At 39.0% G+C, this 6026-nt stretch overlaps 1 long non-coding RNA gene across 1 annotated transcript; it reads right to left on the bottom strand.

Moving 5' to 3' along the window:
* Window positions 1-4829: 4829 nt before the first annotated feature.
* LOC125383628 lies at window positions 4830-5774 on the bottom strand. Its single transcript, XR_007222838.1, has 2 exons — window positions 5696-5774; window positions 4830-4897 (listed from the first exon to the last, which is right to left on the bottom strand). It is a non-coding gene; the product is annotated as an uncharacterized LOC125383628 (long non-coding RNA).
* Window positions 5775-6026: the final 252 nt, after the last annotated feature.

Here is a 6026-nt window from a genome sequence, read left to right as displayed (position 1 = left end):
CCTACTCTCACTCATTATTCAATATCGAAGTTAATTTGCAAAACTTGTTTCTCTTTTTAGAATGTAATTTGGTTGAATGATTATTACAAGAGAAAGTCATTACAATCTTGTTTTGTCCACTGCCAGTACCGTCCGTGTCTTCAGTATGCAAGTCGTCACTAAAAAAACAATAGGAACGCCGCTGGGACGTTTATCACAGTTATCCATACCTGCGAGCCCAATGTCGAAACATAATTCATAATTCTTGTGAATACCCTACCTCTATTACATCATAACCTTGAATTCCTGTTTATGCCGAGAACCACACTAAAATTATAAATATAATTTCAACAGACGTCCTCTCTACTGCCAACATATCTAATAGCTGTGAGGGAAACTTTATCCCTCGCAGGAAACGCAACTGCGCATGCGAAGGGCGGGAAAACATCACTTCTTTCCTGTGTTCCACACTATTACAGGTCACAAGATCATTTCAAGTTCAACTAAGAGACAAGCAGTGAGCAGTTCCACAGCAGTATACAGGGGTATACGATAACAGTCTCTAGTAAGTAATTAGTGAGATAACATGCTTAGGGGTGAAGCCTTCAGCCCCAAAACAGGCTCCTGGTTGTTCAGGTTGTGGGCAACAACAAAGTACTGGTGACCCTCATCCTAGGTGCCAATCGTGCAAGAAAAACACTTGCACGCAAAAATCAAGGTGTGGTTGTTGTAAATCCATGTCCAAGAAGAAGTTATAAAAACTTTCAAAGGCATGGTAAGATGAGCCTGACTGTTACAAGATCACTTCAGCGTCAGATAAGAAGTCATATTCATCTGCCTCCTGTACAAAAGGGAGAGTGATTCAGTCCGATGTATCATCAAATAATGAGAATTCTTGGGTGACAAACCAAACCATATCAGATCCCAAAGCGACCAGACTTCCAGTATCATCATCATTACTCCAAGTTACGTCATACCAACTCTGGTCGGGATTCTTTTCCACCCTCTACATGGAAGGACAGATATTTTCGCCCAAGGAACAAGACCTCCAAATAAGATTATTCCACTTCACAAAGAGGAAGAGGTAGAGACAGAGCAAGCTCCAGAGGCGGACCTCGCCGAAAATGACTTCACTGAATGTCTACAGATATCTACAGACTCTATCGATTCTGCCTGTCCCTTGGACAACAATTCAGGAACTCATATCATCGAACAGGTCGTTGCTAGCAGCCAATGGAAGTCTAATAACACGTTTTCAATATTTTACTGACGAGACATACAGACCGATCTGCATGGACTATACAGTCTGGGGCCCTTGGTGGTAGCCCAGGTAGTGATTTCAGAATACCTCAGGGTAAGCTGACCTTTATATGTTGTTCTTTCTAACGTAGTAAACACAAGTCACTGAAATCATAGATCGAGGGATAAAGTGGCATATGGTACCTTCATGATAATCCTGGATGTATAATGTACGTACTACCGCCGAAAGTGAATTCATGGGAGTCTTCAGAGCCAGACCAACACTTAATATTACGACCCTCAGACTTAGTGTGGTTCTCAGCATAACAGGAATATATGTCTTTGATGTAATAGAGGTAGTATTCTTATAATTATACACAATGATAACTATTGTTAGATGATCCAGCGCTGATCCATTCTCCCAGTGAAGCTATCGCAACATTCAACACTGAGATTGAGTGCTGAAACACTCGGGTTAAAGCGTTCGCTCGTCACGCCGAAGACTCGGGCTCGATTCCCGAATTGGGTACAATGTGTGAAGCCCATTTCTGGTGTCCCCCGACGTGATATTGCTGGAATATTGCGTAAAACCATACTCACTTACTCACTCTCCCAATGATGCTGCTGCAACATTCAAGACACTGATTGAGTGCTGAAACACTCTCCAAGTGATGATGATGCAACATTCAACACACTCTTTGAGTGCTGAAACACTCTCCAAGTGATGATGATGCAATATTCAACACTATGACTGAGTGTAGAAACATTCACCCGTTGAATATGTAGCAACATATAACACTGTCATTCAGTGCTGATATTCTGTAGATGGTACTCCCACGTCAAGCTTAAGATTCCTGAAGCAACTGAAGTACTGAAGTCACTCAACAATGTTGTTTACAGAGACCTCAACTCGTAATTAGTTTTGTGTCACGTTCATCTCAACATTACAGTACAAACGCTCTGCTTGTATTTGATGTTATAGCTCCTGGTGTTCACAGCTCCCTCTTTCACAAGGGTAGTCTATACCGCAGATATTTTCAGTAATGGTCTGTCGTGAGCACGGTTTGCCTTTGTTAAGGGCACTTTCTGCCAGTCGTGTGTAGTATTTCTCAATGCTGGCATGCAACTTGGTTTATATCTCCCGCAGTTGTGGGGATTCCCTCCATAGTAAGTGCAGTCAGGCTCCATGTTGATCCCATTTCTCCTTACACGAAAAGAGACGCAGTCCGCGTCCAGGTTTTCCAACTTCAGCATATTTGCATTCCACGTCGCCGTGCCTTATTGTTTTCTAAATGTTTGAAATAAAGGGATTTAAAAATGGGTACACTATTATAATAGACGTGACTAAACAAGTGCTGGTCCATTCAGTCAATGATGGCACCACAGTTAGTAACAGCAAGAAACCTTTTCCAATATCAAAAGAGATGTCTGCTATAAGTCTATTACGCCGACTATATCACACTCACGTGTTGAGTAAATAAATATGTGTGATGTGGCAGTAGAGACTGCTGTTATATGTTTGTAGTATTTGTTAGTGACAAGAATAGATTAAAATGACAAGGGAGAGTGCTGTGGTGGCCAAATTTTAACGGCAATCGGCGGCAGCGAGGAAGAGATTAATAGTAGGTTTGAAAAGCGCATAACTACATCCGCAATGTATGCTCGAAACACTAGATAACTATCATATTATCTGTATCAAATTCAAAGAATAAAAGACGATGCAGGAAAAGACACCTTTTGGCCCATTGTAAAAATATCATACAACTGGCTGACAACTACCTTTTCTTTTACATTTGGAAGTTTTGAACTTGTGACCTGATCAAATACACATGTTGTGTTGTCATAAGTCCCAACAGCTTATTGTTGAACTGAACAAAATCATTGTCGTTCAAATGAACACATCTGATAACATTCATAACAATTTCCAACTATTTTGCTCAAGTCTATGATGCAGATTGTATTTGCGAAAAGAGCCCTTTTCCTGCCGAATCCTGACAGGTTGTTCTCATATTGTGGCTGAATTAAAAATATTCTTGATTAAGCCAATGAGGGAAAGACAAAGGCAGATATACTCTCAAAGAGAATTTACGTCCATAGAAAATTAGAGTTTTATTATTTTGATGAATAGCCTCTTCATGTTTTGAAATAGTTGCCTGAAGTTATTAATAACATTACCACTATCACCATTATGTGTCTTAAACACATTCAAACTGTTGCGGTCCAAGTTTGTTAAGGATGATGACAAAGCAGAATAAGGTAGAACGTCTTTTAGGAATAGAATGCGTGTTTGTTACAATCAGTATAGAAGAACAGTGGCTTTACTATACGGTGGAGCAATACATATATTTATAATCCAAAAGTGTTATTTGAGTAAATTCGCTAATACATGTGTTTTGTTCTGTTAGTGATTAAGTCACCCGATTATATTATGGTCGTTATACCATCGTGCGGCGTTAGGCAACAAACAAACTTTACTTTTCCCACAAATTATGTGAGTGGTTATCACAGTTACACTATTCTCATGAAAAGTGCTGTTTTTTCCCAAAGTCAAGACAACTGCTGATTTTGATTTGCGAGAGCCAAGCCTCAAGATCCTCAAGGTATACTTAGGAGATAAACAAACTGTCTTTTCAATGTAGAGCTAGGTTACCTGTAGATTTAACCCCGCTAAATTTAATTTGGAACCGAACGCGCAGCGTGAGGTTTCAAATGTTAAATTTAGCGCGTTTAAATCTACAGGTAACCTAGCTCTACATTGAAAAAAACAGTACGTTTATCTCCATTCTACCATGACTCAATAAAACGCGAACTCTTTGGTGTTAGCAAATATACAGAGTGAAGCGGCCCGGGTTAAGTTCAGTGTTTTGAGTGGGTTAACGATCTGAATTACGGAATCACCGAACAAATTATGGTGCTGTATATACTCAAGCAGTTTGTTTACACCGTAATACTTCACTCGAACATATGACAAGGCATTGAAAGCATTCAAGCACGGCAACTTGGTAAGCTAACATGAGGTGGGCATCCCTAAAGAAAACAAAGCAAGCTTTGCAAGGCTTTCGCTCCACATCGCGCGTCACCATTATGACGTCATATCGCTCACTGTGACGCAAAATATATGACATCACAGTCGTATATAGAAAAGCGCAAAAATTCCAAGCTCTCTGTTGACTCCAAAATGTAAATACATTCCCTTTGTTGATTTCTGTCGTGTTTTTCTGCACGAATTGTATTGCCACACATCCTTTGAATATTGTAGTAACCGCATCTGTGCATTTTGTAACCTGTAATTGTATATATAATTATTTAAATATGCCTGCCGACAATGACTGAAAATAATACTATTCTATGAATATTAACTTCCGCTGTGATGCGGCCGTCAAACCAGCAGTTTAAATCAGAGGGGGTTTATTGTGATTTAATAGCCTCTGATTGACCCATCAGAATTGAGTAAATTCCAAATTCATGGTAGAATAGTAAAAAATGTAAGCATTTTTACATCTATACTTCACATTCTGTATGGACAAGTACATAGATATGACACGAATAGGACCATATGACGTTTGTCATTAATTTCGGTTTTAGTCGAGATGAAAGATAAAAAAACAGACCGTGTTGCCTCCGTCCGTTTCAAGCAGCACACATATTCCAATGATGGTGGTCCACACGTTCATGATAGCTACATAAATATGAAATAACTCACACTTAGATTGCAAGATATGAACTAGAATTTTTTATGCATTGATGCATGCATGATTCTGTACTGTTTGAGTATACGATTATATCTACGAATACTTTACTTTTGATAAGTAACTGTTAAATAAGTATTGAAAGTTTTGTATATATGTGTGCATATGTATATGTATGTATGACAGCTTAAGGATACTGAAACAAAATCATGTATCAATCATATTATGTTGGTATATTCAATATATTTTAGGAACAAACAAAATATATATAAGTAATAACAGAAATACAGTATGTGAGTTAACTGGTTCTAGTTCCAAATGCATGTAACCAGACACTAAGGAACAAAACGGTCGTTCATTTGGAACAGACAAACATGCCAGATCTATCTAAATTAAATGTATCGAAAATGCTGAGTAATATATTACGAAATTTGCATTGATCTAAAAATATCACGACCATAACAGACTAACTTCCTTTCTTTACCGTTAATTGCCAGCATACCACTATTATAACACAAAAACATCATTCCTGCTATATCACAGCACGCCGGCAAAATATAAAAGCCCAAAGTGATACAGGCCTTAAACTTACTTCAGTGAAAGCAACAAGCACGCGTATGGTGACAACAAACCTAGCAACATAACCAATGCAAATCAGGACCAGGTTACTGGCACGCCCAAAGGGACGTAACTCTAAGCGATGAATTCCGCAACATTGCCACTACTCGTTCTAGCAATCATCCACATTAACTGAATTTCATAAGGTATGCCTGTCAAATGGTACTTACTTTTTGAGTGTCTGTGTCTTTCGGATCCGTGGAACCTGGTTGATGCTTAGAGATAGTTCTTTTCAATATCTTTTCAGTTGGACTTCACGCACAGAGAAGACGTTGATTTTAAGCTACGGGCCTGCCTTCTGACATGTCACAGTTCAGCGTTTTACCTTGGATTTCAGGCTATATTTTACATCCGCAATGATAAGCAAAACCGGATAGGACCCGATATAAATATCCAATTTCTCTCACTGTGTAAATCTCCTATATTGTCCGTCATGCGATAACATCTAGATAGTAGTCCTAATGTGTTGGTGCAGAACGGTCCACCTTTACAAACGAATCG

Source organism: Haliotis rufescens, unplaced genomic scaffold (genome assembly GCF_023055435.1).
Source record: "Haliotis rufescens isolate VD_foot unplaced genomic scaffold, xgHalRufe1.0.p SCAF_25, whole genome shotgun sequence".
Classification (NCBI taxonomy): Eukaryota; Metazoa; Mollusca; class Gastropoda; order Lepetellida; family Haliotidae; genus Haliotis; species Haliotis rufescens.
This window is presented reverse-complemented; position numbering and strand designations above follow the sequence as displayed.